This window comes from Amphibalanus amphitrite, unplaced genomic scaffold (genome assembly GCF_019059575.1).
Source record: "Amphibalanus amphitrite isolate SeventyFive unplaced genomic scaffold, NRLGWU_Aamphi_draft 000031F_arrow, whole genome shotgun sequence".
In the NCBI taxonomy this organism is placed as follows: domain Eukaryota; kingdom Metazoa; phylum Arthropoda; class Thecostraca; order Balanomorpha; family Balanidae; genus Amphibalanus; species Amphibalanus amphitrite.
In genome coordinates, this window is record NW_024881527.1 from 1,256,505 (window position 1) to 1,272,568 (window position 16,064).

The 16,064-nt window shown below is 49.9% G+C and overlaps 1 protein-coding gene across 1 annotated transcript in view; it reads left to right on the top strand.

Moving 5' to 3' along the window:
• The first annotated feature begins 350 nt into the window (after positions 1 to 350).
• The window catches only part of LOC122367944 (disks large 1 tumor suppressor protein-like), a 90,247-nt gene continuing 74,533 nt past the window's right edge, over positions 351 to 16,064 (top strand). The window contains exon 1 of the mRNA XM_043341509.1: positions 351 to 366. The gene's annotated coding sequence lies outside the window, so the exon portion shown is untranslated. The remainder of the gene's footprint in view (positions 367 to 16,064) is intronic.

Sequence of the window (16,064 nt, forward strand, 5' to 3'; positions counted from 1 at the left end):
GGTCTTGGTCAAGGTCTTGCTTGGTGGCCCTTTCACCAGTCGCCTGCTGGCCAGATGTATAACTAGGTACTTGTTTAAAGCGGAACGTGATCCTAGCGACATGCTGCTGGCTGTTCTGAGCCAAGGTATATAGAGAACTTGTTCTGAGCCTTCAAAACATCTAGCAGGTACATACTGCCCTTGATCTAGCACCTCGCCGCTAATGAATAAGATTTACAAACATTACGATTTCACCGATGCTGCTTTACTCGGGGAATAAAAAACATGCCAGCAGACAACATTTCAAGTTTGTAGCCTAGTCGCCAAATTTGTCGCATTTTGAGTTTTTTCTTTGTGGGAACTGGGAAGTCGGAGTCGATGCGATAGGTGATGATTTTTAGGAATATATTTGTGGATTTAAAGCTCTCATGCTTCTTTTCTACTTATATCGATGTACTTTACCATCAATTCGCATATTTGACAATTATTCATTGAATCCAGGCATCATAAAAATCATATCAATGTATGCTTCCCTGAGTTCCCAGCCTCATGGTATTTACTATTTTAGAAAACATTGAATTTCCACAATTCCTATTGCATTTGATTTGATTGATGCAATGTCACAATAATGTTTTGTTCAGAAGTAACTTAAGTTGAAATATGAGTCGGTGTTGGTGTTAGTCGAGGATTTTAAAAGAGGTCCCGAGGTTTGCAGTTCAGCGGGAGAGCTCCATTCAGAAGCATTTCATGATTTCTTTGGAGGATGATGTGTTTAGAAAAATGGTTAAAATATGTCACATTTTCATGATATCATGCTGGGTTAAATTGTTAATATTTTAAAGGTATTATCAGGGTTTTTTCCGAAATTTCGGAGTTACTCAGTGAAACGTGTAGAAGAAGGTGGCTGAGGCCCCAATCCGAAGTCATTCGTCTCAAAATTGCCTAATTTCCAAATAGTGGGCCTCCAAAGTTGATCCGTCTGCCAGCCAGTACCTGGAGGAGGCAGTACCAAGTACTCGGATACATTTCCCTATAAGTCCATAGGCTTAACACTAGCTAGAGACTTCTAGAGATATTTTTTATGCCAGATAAGGCCGTCGCATACCAGATAAGGCCGCAACGGCCGTTCAACGTTACGTGGGGAAATGGGAGAAATCTAAAGACTTTTTTTCTCTGACGTCTCCACTCCAATATCTCTAGCGCAACTGGCAAGCGTTGTTAGCATTGGCTTGTGTCGTCGTAAATAAGAATTGTTTGACGGATATTCCGTAAGTTGAGTGTGTTGTTGTAATTTCTGAGGCTGTATGAGTTGGACGGAATGGCGCCATCCCGCCATGTGCGAAATCTGTGCGAAACAAAGCTGTTCCTATTCATATTTGAATGTTCAAGACTTGTGGGCTTTGTAGCCAGTGCGTGTAGCTTCTAGATATCCTGTGGCCTGTGGGTTATCAAAAATCAAAATAATTAAAAAATTATGTTGTGTGCTTTCAAACTAAGCTCATCCCGAGTGTAATTCAAGAATGTCTTAGTTCAAGCAATTAAACTTGAAAGTGATATAGCTCCAGCAATGAATTCATTGCTGGAGCTTCTTAAGAAGCTTGGATGGAACGTTGAACCAAAGTTACCTATCATTTGTAATGTTAATGCTAAGTGCTGAACGTTACCAATTATTCGAGACATCCGTTGTAAGATGTATGACGCAGATCAACTTTGATCAAGTGAAGAAAATAGATTTCAGATGAAATAATGTCAATGTTCAAGGCTGAGCGACTGGCAGATTTCGGAGTGAGTACGAGTGGCCTTGAGACATTCTGTTTCTGTAGGTACTCAAAATAAATAAATTATCATGTTGTGTGCTTTGAGGTTAAGTGTTATCAGTGGTGCTTCATGGTTGTGCTTTGTTGTTGGTGTATGGGCATATTTTGAGCACATTGCAGCATGATATTGGTGGTGTGTTAAGCAACTGATCTCCGCAGACCTTGCACTTACTTGCAAAGCCTGCGGACTGACTTTGCAGACTGGCTGACAGTGAGCAATGCATTGCTGACTGATATCATTTATTCTGTGTTTGTAGCACAAAGTACAGAAGTGGCACATACATTGTTACTTTGAAAACCTTATGTGAATTTGATGTAGAAAATTGGTGACTGACGTTGAGTCCTTACGTATTGTGAGTAGTGTACAGCTGGTGCATTGAGCACAGACTTGAGACCAGTGGCGTTTGTATCAGTAGACTGTGTTTGAGTCTACTTATATGGGTAGTCATAAAGCAGGCGTCACACTTCTTTTTGCAACCAAGGAGAAGCGCTATACCCAGAGTTGCTTTGTCATCCAACCTTACCGAACCAAACCTAACCAAACCTAACCTTACCTACAACCTAACCTACAGTGCCTCTCTTCGTTCGTTCATGGTTGCAAAAAAAAAAAAACAAGTGTGACGCCTGCTATACTACTACCCTTATATGGCCTTGGTTTGAGTGTGGTGACCGAGTAAGCTGGTGTGTATAGCCATGCAATAAGTGTTTTGAAATATATTTTTGGGACAGTATTGAAATGGTGTGTTTTGGCCATCTGGCATGGATGATGGAAAGCCACGAACTCAACTTCAGGAACGCTTCTTCATTATGGGCCTGTTCCAGCGCCTCCAGTAAAAATTCTTGACTGGAGGCTCTACCAGAGGTTTCACTGGAGGCGCTGGAACGCAATCTGGAGATTTCTGGAGATTGGCATCACATATACCAAAAGAATGACGATTGTTCTCTCTTGAAACACAAAATTTATTTTCAATTTTATTAAGAAAGATTAACAAAAATTATAGCAATGTAATTTTCTTTACATTCAAGTTGTAAAATAATCAGTCAAAATCCTTTGTTTACATTCGCGATTGTCACATGTGCGCCATAATTGTAGACAATAGCCTCCAGAGAAATTTGGACCTCTCAACTCTCTGGAGGCTACTGGAGGTTTCTGGAGCTTTGGCGAGAGCTTTCTGGAGCTTTCTGGAGGCGCTGGAACGCTCTCTGGAGGATTCTAGAGCTTTCTGGAGCTTTCTGGAGGTTTCTGGAGGCGCTGGAACAGGCCCTATGCTCATCTAAGGCACAATCATCTATTTTCTCTTCGCAAGGATTGATTACTAATTCACTGTCAATTATAACCTGGTCCAGAAGGTTTCGCTGGGCCACACGGTTCATACAGATTCATCCACAGTGCTCAGCAGTGCATGTTTTCAGATTTCAACAGACTGTAATTGTTTCTGTATGTACATATGCATCATGCAAGGGTACAACAGATGCGGTATTTGGTAAGCAGTTGGCAGCAAGGTGGTGTTTGTACTTATTGGCAGAACCAGTTGAGCAGGACTAAAACTATCCTAGTTTCTCTCCAATTTACTCAGATCCGTCTCAACACATTGAACATATTGAAAGCGTCCATCCATGAAGATGTCTGCATGTATACTCATTTCCGAGAAGGCACGCTCGTCGCTCATCCATTACCGAGCAGGCACGTGCGTGCCCATCGTGCCATCGCCGGCGCGCATTAGCGCGCGTCCATGGCTGGGGCGCACGCGCGCGGCCATGGCCGGCATGCACGCGCGCGCGCCCATTGTCGGCACGCAAGCGCGCGCGCGTCCATAGCCGGCGCGCGCGCCGCGTCCTTACCCGGCGAGAACGCCGCGTCCGTACCCGGCGCGCACCCGCGCGCGTCCACAGCCGGCACTGACAGACCCTGACCGACGGGCGTGCTGCCGTCGGCGGTCCTGACAGATGGGCGGCGGGCCCGGCTCCCGCAGCTCCGGCAGCGGGCGGCAGCCATGGTCGGCATACACGCGCGCGCGCCCATCGTCGGTACGCAAGCGCGCGCGCGCCCATCGTCGGCACGCAAGCGCGCGCGCGTCCATAGCCGGCGCGCACCCGTACCTGGCGCGCACCCGCGCGCGTCCGTACCCGGCCCGCACCCGCGCGCGTCCACTGCCGGCACTGACAGACCCTGACAGACGGGCGTGCTGCCGTCGGCGGTCCTGACAGATGGGCGGCGGGCCCGGCTCCCGCAGCTCCGGCAGCGGGCGGCAGCTCCGGTGACTGTTCCGGCAGCTCCGGCAGCGAGCGGCGTCTCCGGCAGCGCTCAGCAGCGGCGCCAAGCAGCAGCAGCGGCTGAGCCAACAGGCGGCCGCGGAGGCACGCCCCCCCGCCCCCCCCCCCTTTGCACATTGTTCGTCCATGGAGATGTCTGCAAGCACGACCATTGTTGAGAAGGCACGTGCATCCATGGCTGAGCACTGAGCAGGCACGTGCGACCCCTTTGCACATTGTTCATCCATACATATCAATATAATTTACCTTATTGATTAGTGTGAGTCTTGCAAAATCTTAAACTCAGAAATACTCCACAAGGCAGGCTGCCTGGGTGAGTTGCTAATATGAACATAATGAACATTATACATTAGTGCAGTACCTATAAGTATCCATGCTGTGTGAAGGACTTGGCCCTCACGTTCATTCGTTTGGTGATTGCACATGGTGGCATGTGTACCAATTGTTCTCCCTAACCCTTCTTACAACTTTGACTAGCAAGTAGAAGCTGGCAACATGCAAGGAGCTTACAAAGCATGCTTATATGTAGATAACTGAGGATGATTCTCTCAATTGAAGCATGATCCACACTCATCAGCTTCTTCTGTTCTGTTCCACAAACTAAAACTGAAATGACTCAATTTTCCTCAAAATATATTCATTTATCACTTATAAACAACAAAAATATACATTAAGTAGGTACCAGGGCAATAAAAAACATAAAAGTTACATATTTTTTCATGTACAGTCCTTTCACAGCAACAATATGTTGTGAATTTAAAAGTGGTGTTAGGGTTGGGAGGAGGATGAGGATAATTGGGAGAAGGAGGAGGATGTATGGAGAGGTGTGGATGGGTGTGCGGATAGGCACAGGCACGCCTACTGGCTGTTGTTGCTGTTCCTGCTATTACTATTACTCGTGTGTCTAGGGGTGTTTTCTAATCTGTACCATCTGCACAATCCTACTCATCGTTGTCTAGGGGTATCGTCTTAACACTGTACAATCCTGTAACCGTCAACCAATAACCGTTGTCTAGGGGTGAGCTGAAACTTTACCAACTGCTGTGGTCTAGGGGCATTAAAGGGACCCTCCCACCTTCAAAAAAGTTAATGAATTGGCATGAAAGTGATGTCGCTCGGTTCAGAAAGAGCAAAAACGAATATCTACCAAATTTCATCGAAAAATATTCACCGGTTTTCAAGATATTAGACTTTTACTTTTGTTTACTTTTTGGGATCTCCGCTGTTCCTAGCGACTTTATTTGAAAGTGCGGCATTTGTTGCGCTCAAAGCAGCATATACCACCGCGTGCTGCAAAACGTTTTAGTCAAACATTTAACGGACGTTCGAAAGCCTGATGACGTCATCAGATTCCCGTAATGGTTAAGAGATAGGGACCACGCTGGTCCCACCCTGCAAGTAAAGGGAAGAAATTTCTTGAACACCATAAAGCTGCGGGGGTTGCGACCAGGATAAATGGTGGTTTCTGAGCCTGGCCGCAAACTTGGCTATCTCAACTCAAAACTAATGTTAAGGTGGGAGGGTCCCTTTAACTGATCGACTGTTTGCTGGAGACCCACCAGCCCGTTTGTCCGAGTTGTCATACTGCCCGTGTTCCCACATTCGTTGCCCAGCCTCGAGAAAGAACGTGTAGGTATACGAACTAAATATGTATTGTATTAAAAGCCGAAACGTATAAAAGATGAATGAATCAAAAGACGAATGAATAAGGCCGAAACAAGTCGAACAACAAAAAGCCAAAGTGAGCAGGGTCACGGTAACCGTGCCTTGCTAAAATTGCCAAAGTGCCAAAACCATTTCGAGACCATCGAAACAAGAATCAAGCCAAATAATAACACCAACTGAATATCGCCAAAGGGTAGAACTGACCCAGTACAAGCCAAAGATGTTTGCCAGAAGAGCCGAAATAAACTGAGTCATGTTCCATGATACAAGAACCATCATGTTACACCTTAACTAGTCACGGTACCGCAGCCTTAACCTACAAGCAAATATCCTACGCAAGTGTGTGTACGTGTGTGGCGGTGCTTGAGTCGTAATTTCGGCCGCGGCAGCGGTCACGAACAGGACAGAGGCTCACAAACCCTCTCAATCCGCCGGTCCTAAGACCCTTGGAGACTAGGGTTTGTATAGCCAGAGTCCAGCCCGTGCCTTTCCTCCAAGGCCGGAACTGCCCAAGTACTTACATGATCGCAAAGAAGACCACACTGCGTCGGGACCTCGGGCACGAATCCCTCGCCCGTGCGTCACACGCGCCTTTTTATACGTTTTCACGCAGTCGCAAGGCCGGCCACCTTCTAGCCGGCGGCGAGCTGGCGCGGCCGGCTGTCTGTGTACAATATCGCTATATGTCGCATATGTGTTTTGCTATTTTTGCTAATCTATCAATACCGCAGAGCATTCACAGATAATAGCGCAATCTAAGTCATTGCATAGCGATCTGCTTATCGATTGCACAGCGTTAACTACATATTCGCGCAACTTCTGAAGGCCTTATTTAAATACAAACACCTTATATGATCTAAATACCGTCACCATGGCAAACGTCACCTAACCAACTTAATTACCTATTAACTACCTTGACACACTGAACTACCTATGGCATATCTCAATACACCGACACTGGCATTACACCACCGCACCTAGTTATGCGTTTTGCTAAACATACTAACTCCGCCACCGAACGTAACTATTCTAATATAGCATGGACAATAAACACACGGCCAGGACGCTCCTAAATGTACAGTCCTTATCTACACACTTGATGCAATTAGCATCAATTCTGCGCGACCATCACCAATGTAGAGGTCCACCCAGGCTCTACACTGAGAGGGGTTTAAACTGAAGGAAGGTTTAATCACGCTGCACTGGTGTCCTTTTTTTATAGTTGTTTTCACTTTTTGTTGATACCGATACAAATGCCGGCTGGCATCATACCAGAATCGCCCAATGTCCGAGTCGCTCTTCTCCGCATCGAACCACGCATCGCCGCGAACACTGTCACTTGGGATCCCTCGCTGTCACTGCCCTCCATTGCACGCCAAAACTCGCCATGTCCGCAATATAGCACTCAGTAACCTCCTCACGGTATTCGCGCAAGTAACACCAATCGGTCTTCCGATCTGGCCTGCCTCTCAGTCCCTCAGTTGATAGGAATATATAAGATGTGTCAGACGTTGTGACACTGCTAGGGCTGCATGGATAGCTTGCATTATCCCTGCCCGTCTTGCTAACGATCACTGTGACCAGCGTCCCTGGGTGTGCCCCACGGGCACAGTCCGCCGTGAACTGCTGCTCGCTATTTGGTATCGACATTGCTGCCGATCCCGACCTGTCGTCATCTGTTGATAGCAAGACATGCACGCCTGCAGGTTCTACAGCTGTAAATAGAAGCATAGTCACCCTTCCCTCCCTGAGACCTGTTATCGTAATGCGGGGCGGTAGCTAAGAAATATGACCAGGCTTTTTCAAACGCTCTTTCTTTTGGGCAGTATATCGAAACGTTACTTTGCATCGTTGTGCATAAAATGCTGCAAAAGTTGCTCCAGGTGTATCTTTACGTTATTATGCGTTTCACAAGGTTTCATATGCTAATGCTAATGGTCCCCGGCCCGCGCCGTCCTTCGCGCTTCTCCGCCGTCATTCCGCTAATCCCTGAGGGTGTGTAAATCTAAACATACTGAAGTGCACATTTGCCCTGGAGCTGCCGCGCTCGCCGCCTGTGAGGTCATAGGTCAATGGGGATTTGAGTGTACATGCGATTATGGAAATGCTTCGGGAGGGGGCCCAAAAAGGGGGGGTGTCATCGGGGGGGGGGGAGTCGAGTCGCTAACCGAAGTTATAGTATCTTCTTGAGCGGTATTATGGCGTTTTAACCGTCTTTTCCACTTCGGTTGGGGGGGGGGGGCAGAGTAAGAGAGGGGGTAGAGTATGGGAGGAGGTCAAGGGAAACCGTCCGTTCATGCCGTCTCAGAGGGGGGGGGGCGTGTGTGGGCGAGGAAGAGAGGGAGAGAGAGAGAGAGAGAGAGGGAGAGAGAGAGAGAAGTGGGCGGGGATGGATGGATGAGGCCAGGGATTTGGTCACCAAATAAGGTGAACGATGAGTCGAGGGCGGATGGATGATGAGGGGAGAGGAAAGAGAGAGAGAGAGAGACAGGGAGATGAGGCGGCCCAGGCGGTAGTGGCGAAACCGCCACGTCCACCCGTCGTTACCTTTGAAGTCGTTACCTTTGAATGCTCTATGCGGCCGTATTGCCCTGGTGCGAGACCCGCTGATGTGATCAGATTTCTCACATTCCTCCGTTTTTTGTGAAGGAAACGTTGATTTCCACCTCCGGGTTTTCTTGGTGTCCAACGTGGGGCTGCGGCTCAGGGAGTGTCTGTCGCATACATACAACAGTGAGAGGAGAAAGTTTTTTACACGCAACACGTCTCTGACCCGATATCGAAAGCTGTTACCGGAGTTCGCTGGTGTATTCCTGGATTAGCTGCTACCATGATCGTTCATCCCCTCTCCATGCCACCCGTGATACCGATACCTGTGTCAAAAAAAGAACGCTTCAGTTGGTGGTACAACCCAGCTCTGGGATACATCAACTCAATCAAGGTCCTGGCTGAGGAGCTGCGGGATCGACAAGGCATCTGGACATTTGTGGTCTGTCTTACTACTAACTGTATGTTCTGTCACCCACCTAGTCTGTACTGGGGGTGTCATTCAGCGATACGAGTCACTTACTATCACTCTGCCATCCTAGTCGTCGTACGCGGGAGGGTCGGTCATCTACGCAGAATGGTGAGTCGTCCAGTTGTCGGGGCGGCTGCCACCGGTCCTCCTTGCTACTACCGAGGTTGCGGGCTGGAATTATGCCAAAGGGTCTCGGGGAGGCTGGTTGCCCGGTTGTCACACAGAATGCCACTTAAGATGCCGTCACGCTGGGTCTCGGTTGGGTTGTTTGACCCCTCACAGGAGTTAAACATTGCCACCCTGGTAAACGGTAAGCGACGTACCAGTACTCGTGAAGTGTTCCTCACGTGCATGGGGCCGACCGATCCTGAGGGCAGGGAACGCATGTTCCATTGGGATTGACGGCACCTCGTGCTGTGTCATCCTCCGTCGGCTGGTCTTAGCCACCGATGAGCTGAGATCCCGCTCGTGACATTGCTGGCCATCTGTTGGGCGAAGCTGAGGACATCTGCGACCATGTACCCACGAACACCAACTGAACATCATATTCCATTTACGCATTTCTCGGGGTAGTCTGGAGACCGAGAGCTTTTGCACCGACAAGCGTTAACAAGCCATTCTGTATGTGCAAGGGAAGACACTACCTTACACCACTGGGTCAGTGGTCTGACGTCTCCGTCTTCTAATGCGAATCAGCTCACGACGCTCTAGAACAGCAGGGGCCTGCGCCAATGAGACGGTGACTCTATTACGCAGTTTGACCATTCCCCAAGTCAACAGTCCCGTGGTGGTGACATTCAACAGTAGCAGAAAAACCATCATGGACAACTGGTTTTCGGGTTGGGCGGTCCATACCAGCGGATGGTATGACAGCAACTGGTTTCTGAGGGTTTGGTATTTGTGGATAGTGTCATTGAAGGCTTTGAGGTTGAGGGCGTTTTTCTGGATGTCCGAGTTCATCGTAAGATGGTTCAAGAATAGCGTAAGGTTGTCTGGAACCATTAAGTCCGAGGTCAGGTTGCTCCAGAGGCTTCGGGTGAAGTTGAGTGAGAAAAGGTTGACAATAGGAGCATCAGGCAGATCCACCTTGAATTGTCCTTTACCATTGACATAACTGGGAACTTTGATTTGGCCCAAAGAGGCCTCACATCCTGGTTGTAAGCGGAAGGCGCCAGTGCCCGTTAGTTTGTATTGTCCAATCTGACTCTCAGATTGAACACTTTGTCCCGAACAACGAACTTGGAGGTCTCCTCGAGCTGCCCCGTACAACCATACGCCTAACCCAACATGTTGGAAGACTGGCCCCTCCTGGTACTGTACCTGTACGGGACAGGTCACAGTAGTCGGACTGTCCGTGAACAAGTCATAGAGACAGTCGTTACGATCGGGGGCAGGGGTCTTGACAGCCCCCAACAAGGAACAGACCCGCGGTTCTTCACCTTCACACTTTGCCTCCCGGTGGGCATCCATGGTAAAGAAGTTCCCTGGTCCTGCTTGGGTGGTGAAGTAATCAGATCCTGTTTTCTGTACGGCAAGGTAAGAGGTCTCAAATTTGTATGAAAAGAATAGCTTCTCCGGAAACTCAGGATGCACGATGGGCATGGGTATAGCCTCGTACAGCTGATATCGCCCCGAATCTTTGACTATGGGAATAGCCATACACAGGTTTAACCCTGTGGAAGTGCGATGGGTGGCAGTAGCAATGTAACGTAAGTATGAGTAGTGGTCATTGGCATCGTACAGAAGCTTCCAACCCGTTGGTAGCTGATTTCCTAGATTCACTAGGGCCTCACGAAACACTGGATCCTCTAAAAGTTCCCACGCAAGGGTCCCTTCGCCCGCCTTAGCCATGATTCTCCGGATAGTGTCTAAACCCCATTGGGACTGGGTGAGCCCTTCTCGTATGATCTCAATGGCGCTCAGCATCTCCAATCCTACACCAGCGAACTTGACACCTAGCTCGACCGTGCTTGTGGTATTATGGAGCTGTACTAGTGCTGAGACTACTCCTCCCATGGAGGACTCCAGACGGTTAATCTGTTCACCATTATGCAAGGCTTGGGTCGAGACCGAGTCAATGTAACTGAGTTGTTCTACCAAATGGTTGAGTCTCCCTCCCTGAGCCGCTAGCTGGTTAATCCTCTCGGCAAGCTTTTTCGTGTCCTTTTCCGTGCTGAATCCAAAAAGGTATTTGCCCACGTTGCTTACTACGTTTACGAGTCCCCGAGTTTGTCGGGCGTCGTTCTGGACTGCAACGCGCTTGATGACATCTAGGTCCCTCTGGTAATTTGCCAGATCCTGTCGAAAAGCTCCGGACAGGTTGTTCCACATGTTTTGTAGAACCTGGACCAGTGCCTCCTTACTGCCCGAGGCTTTACTCTGCATGTCTCGCATACGATCATCCACTTGTTCCAATTGCACCTGAAGGCTGGAGTGAGCCGCTTCATACGTTTCCAGGTCGATAGTGGTGCAAATTGTCCACTCTGACCCAGTTACGATCACCTCCCCCAGGGGCTTAAAGTAGACCCCGTGGTGAAGTTGAAGCTCAACTCCTGGCGTCTCTGGAGTCTCGGCCGAGACGGCCCAGACCATCAGCAAGAGCCGTAACCCACGGCTTAACCTAAAAGACACAAACACACATACTTACTCTCCACACTCTGCTTCTCTCCCCTTTCACATGGGACTAAAACGATCTGGCGGTCTCCGGTTCCTCCGGGACCTTCTGCGCACGGGTGACGGATCAATTCTGGCGTAGATGGGGTCGTCCTCCCCAGACAAGCTGTCCTCAGACGAGCTGTCGTCTCTACCCTCGATCCCCACCTCCTCGTCTCCACAACGAGACCTCTCTGAATCCGATTCGTCCGAAGAAGACAGATCGGATCGGTCACCGCCCTCACCCAGGGCTTCCAACACACTCGTCACACCACTGTCCAGTATGTCGTCAGGCGTCTGACGGTCTATAGGGTCCCGTTGCCTTCGTCTCAGAAACCCTGGCTCGTATTCTGACGTCTCATGCTCGCTACGTGTCTGAGGGGCGTTCCCATCCGCGGTGGCGGATTTTGGGTCTGAAGCCTCTCCGAGAGCAGCCCTGTGAGCCCGTCTGAATACTTTAGCGGACGTCAGCCCTTCCCGATACACGTGTGAAACTGGTCGGGGTTTTAGTCGGTCGCAATGCACCTTCTCAGGGGGTTTCCTTGACCCTGGCTTCCGTACATCGTACGTAAGCCCATTGTCGTGGCGTCCTACCACCACGTACCCCGGTTCCCATTTTTTGGTCAGCTTTGAGGAATTGCCCGGTTTGGTAACTGGTCTATAGAGATAAACCAAGTCCCCTACCTCGAACACCTTTTCTCGAGCTCTCTTGTTGTAGCGGTCACGCTGGTAGTCTCTGGAGGCCTTTTGGTTGTCGATTACCTGTGTAATCGCGTCAAACTGCCTCTCCCTCAGTTGCGTAACCAAATCGTCTAACTCGGCCGAGTTAGGCGAGGGTTCCGCTCCCAGCGCTTGCTCAATGGGCAGTCGAAAATGCCTACCGAACATCAGAAAGGCTGGGTCCACCTTGTTGCTGCTCTGAGTGGTGGAGTTAACAGCATACTGGGTAGCACCCAGGAACATATCCCATTCCCGTTGGGTCCTATCCAGAGAGGTGGCGATCATGGTCTTGACGACCCCACACATTCGCTCTACATTGGAGTTGGCCTGACTGTGATATGCGGATATGAAGATGTGCCTAACATCCATTAACCGATTGATCTCAGCCAGGAGGGTGGACCGGTATTGTGATCCATTGTCCGAGACTATATGATACGGGATTCCGTACCGGTAAAACGTCGCCACTAGAGCCTGCGCTACCGCCTCGGCAGTGGCTTCTCGAAGTGGTATCAGCTCGACAAACTTAGTGAAGGCGCACACTACCAGTAGTATCCAGCGGTGTCCGCTAGCCGTCTCTGGTAGGGGTCCGACTAAGTCTGTGTGCAGAGTTTCCCATGGTCCATAACTGGGTGGGCTTGTTCCCAGTTTGGCGGGCTTCTCTCGACGATTTTTCTTCGTGCTGTGACACTTCACACAGCTGGCGCAGAAGTTGGTGACGTCTGTTACCATTGATGGCCAAAAGAATCGTTTCTTGAGTCGCTTCAGGACTGCCTGTGCGTGATAATGGCCAGCCATTGGATGGCTGTGGTATTCCGTTATTAGCTGAGGCACTAGATCTGTGGGAATCACTTTCCTGGCCGTTGATGCTTCTGCAGGCTGGTAACATAAGATACTGTCTGCATCCAGATGATAGTTGGGGAGATCTTTCCACAGTGTCTTATTACCTTTGCGCCTTTTCCCTTCCAAGATGTCAATGAGAGGTTTCCACAGGGGATCCTCTCTCTGCGCTTTCCTAAGGTCGGTCGTCTCATCAGGCTTTTCTGTTTCAGTGTGTGAGTCGGGTTGTTCCGATCCTGGGTTTCCTTCTACTGATGCAGCTGCCTGTCGCTGGTCCGAGGTTTCCCTTTCCGTCTGTGTGGTTTCTGCTCCGGAGCGCTCTGCCTTCTCCATCGTGAGCTGGTCCTCCTCTGGATCGGTGGTTGAGGGGATCAGTACTGCAATGCCGATGCCGATGTCGGGGTCATCGATGGTTGCAGCTTCCTGGAAACTTTTCCAATCCACTTCCAGCGGTCCGCGTGACAGAGAGTCGGCCACCACATTCTTGGGACCCGGAACATAACGGATTGTCATGTCCAGTCCTTGCAGCGCCAGCTTCCATCGTTCCAACCGTGTGTTTTGCACTCGACCCTTCTGCACATGGCTCAAGACGTACTTCAGCGGTGCATGATCGCTTTCCAGAGTGAACGAGCGTCCGTGGATGTAGTAGTGAAATGCCTGAATGCAAGCGACGATGGCTAGCGCTTCCTTCTCGATGGTGCTGTAATTGCCCTCGGCCTGGGAAAACGTGCGAGAGTAAAAGGCGATGGGTCGTCTTTCACCTGTATCGTCTTCTTGGCTTATCCAGCCGCCAATGCCCTTATCGCTGGCGTCGGTGGCCACGATAAAAGGTCGACTGGGGTCAGCAAAGTCGGGGTAGGCTAGTGCGTCTGAGTTGACGAGAGCCTTCTTGAGTGCGAGGAACGCATCCTCACATTCAGCGCTCCACTTAAAGTGCACTCCCTTCCTCGTCAGTGCATTGAGTGGGGCTGCAATGGTTGCGAAGCCCGGTACGTGCTTCCGAAAGTATGAGCACAACGCGACAAACGAGCGAATGTCCTTCACCGTGGTCGGTGTCGGGTACTCGTTGATGGCCTGGAGTTTGGTTGGGTTGGGAGCCACCCCCTTCGGCCCAACGTGATGTCCCAAGAATTTCAGCCCCTCCTGGGTGAACAAGTGGGTCTTGGACGGTTTCAGCTTGAGGTTGTTTTCTCTGAGTCGGTCCAAGATCCTCCGCCAGATGGTCAGATGGTGTTCAAATGTGGGACTGTACATGCACAGGTCGTCGATGAACAGGACCAATCCTTCCTCTGAAAGGATGTCCTCAAAGATCTCCATTCCCAATCGCGCGAAGGTATACGGAGACTCTGAAAGTCCCATCGAGAGCACTGTAAAGTGAAATTTGGCCCAGGGCAGCACAAACGCCGTCTTGTGCTGATCTTCCTCTTTTATGGGCACCTGGTGAAAGGCTGCTGCGAGGTCTGATGAACTGAACCACTTGGGGTGATTCTCTCCGATCTTCCCAAGTAATTCATCTGGGTTGGGCAAGGGGAATGTCCTCTTCTTGCTGATCGCGTTCAGTTTCTGATAGTTGACACAGAGTCGCAAGCTTTTGTCGGGTTTTTCCACCAACACCACGGGTGAGCTGTACTCGGAATTGCTCTTTTTGATCAGATTTTTGTCGAGCATGGTTTGAATGATTTTCTTCACTTCTGGCTCCAATGCTTTTGGTACCCGATACGGCTGGGAGACTACCGGGTCATCCGTCAGGGTTTGGATGTCATGTGTGATCCTTGGACAGAGTCCTAGTGGGTCTCCTTCCAACGCAAAACAGTCTCGATATTCCAAGAGAAGGTCCTGTACCTGCTCTAGCTGTTCAGGCGTGAGCTGCTGGCCATACTTGAAGGCGTCAAGGAATTCCTTCTGATCTTTTGACAGGTCCGTCCGCTGGATTCCTTTGTCTGACGGTGATGCCGGACACTCCCTCTCAGGGTCTCGTTTGGTGGACTCCATCTCTCTCTGCTCCTGGTGCTGCTTCTTGGCTTCTCCCGGCTCCCGCTCCGGCGTTGTCATTGCGACTACGTCCGAATAAGGAAGCGCATTGACTGGCGTTAAAAAACCAATAGTCGTATTCTCCTCGAACTGGAACTCCTCCGCTGCTTCATTCACTGCTCCGACCATGAGATGTGTGCTACTCTGTTGACCTTGCAGTTCGCATATGCCTCCTAGGATGATTGGGCCTCCGGACGTGTGGGGTTGCGGGCTAAACTCTAATGGACCGTGAAGTGTCTGTGAACGTTCGTTCTCTGATAGATCACTGAGGTTGACTTCAGCTTCGAGTAATTCAATTGATCGGGGCTCTACGGTCTGCTGTTTCCTAATCGTAACGGGGATGAGAACTGAGCATGGTTGGTACCCTTGGGCATCAAATAAACGAACGGGGCTGCCTTGAACGTATAAAAGGAAGTTTGACAGATCATGGTGGATCATCAACTTGGGGTGGGAGAGCAAGTCAAGGCCTAAAATGGCCTCGTAGGGCCCCATATTTTTGACCACTGTGAACTGATGTGTAATCACAAGTTTTCCCGTGACGTTGAACGTAACCTCTCCGGATCCGATGATCTCAAGGGAATCTCCTGTGACTGATTTAAGAGAAAGATTTGCTGTCTGTAAGGGTTGATCTGACATCTGATGATAAGAATTTTCGCTAATGATTGAGTGTGAAGCACCACTGTCCACCAGTGCGTAGACTTGATGTTGCTTGGCCGTGAGAAGCGCTAACTGGTGGTGGGGTGAGTGGGATGGCCCTTCGAGTTTTTTGAACAGTTGTTGGCAGTGTGACCTTTCTGCTTGCACAATGCGCACAGGACATTGTGGCAAGGCTGGTTGGGGTGTCCCTCCTCCATGCATATTTGGCACCTGGGACACTCGGCAATCAGATGGTCCAGAGAGCCACATCGGAAGCACTTTGCACGGGGCTTCCGTTGGGTACACTGGGCCCGCAGATGACCAGGCATTCCGCACTGATAGCACCGCATCCGCTCCATATCCGATCCGGATCCTGAGGGGCATGCATCTGGTCCCTGCTGCCTGGGTCGGTTGTTACTCCGGGTCGGCTTGCT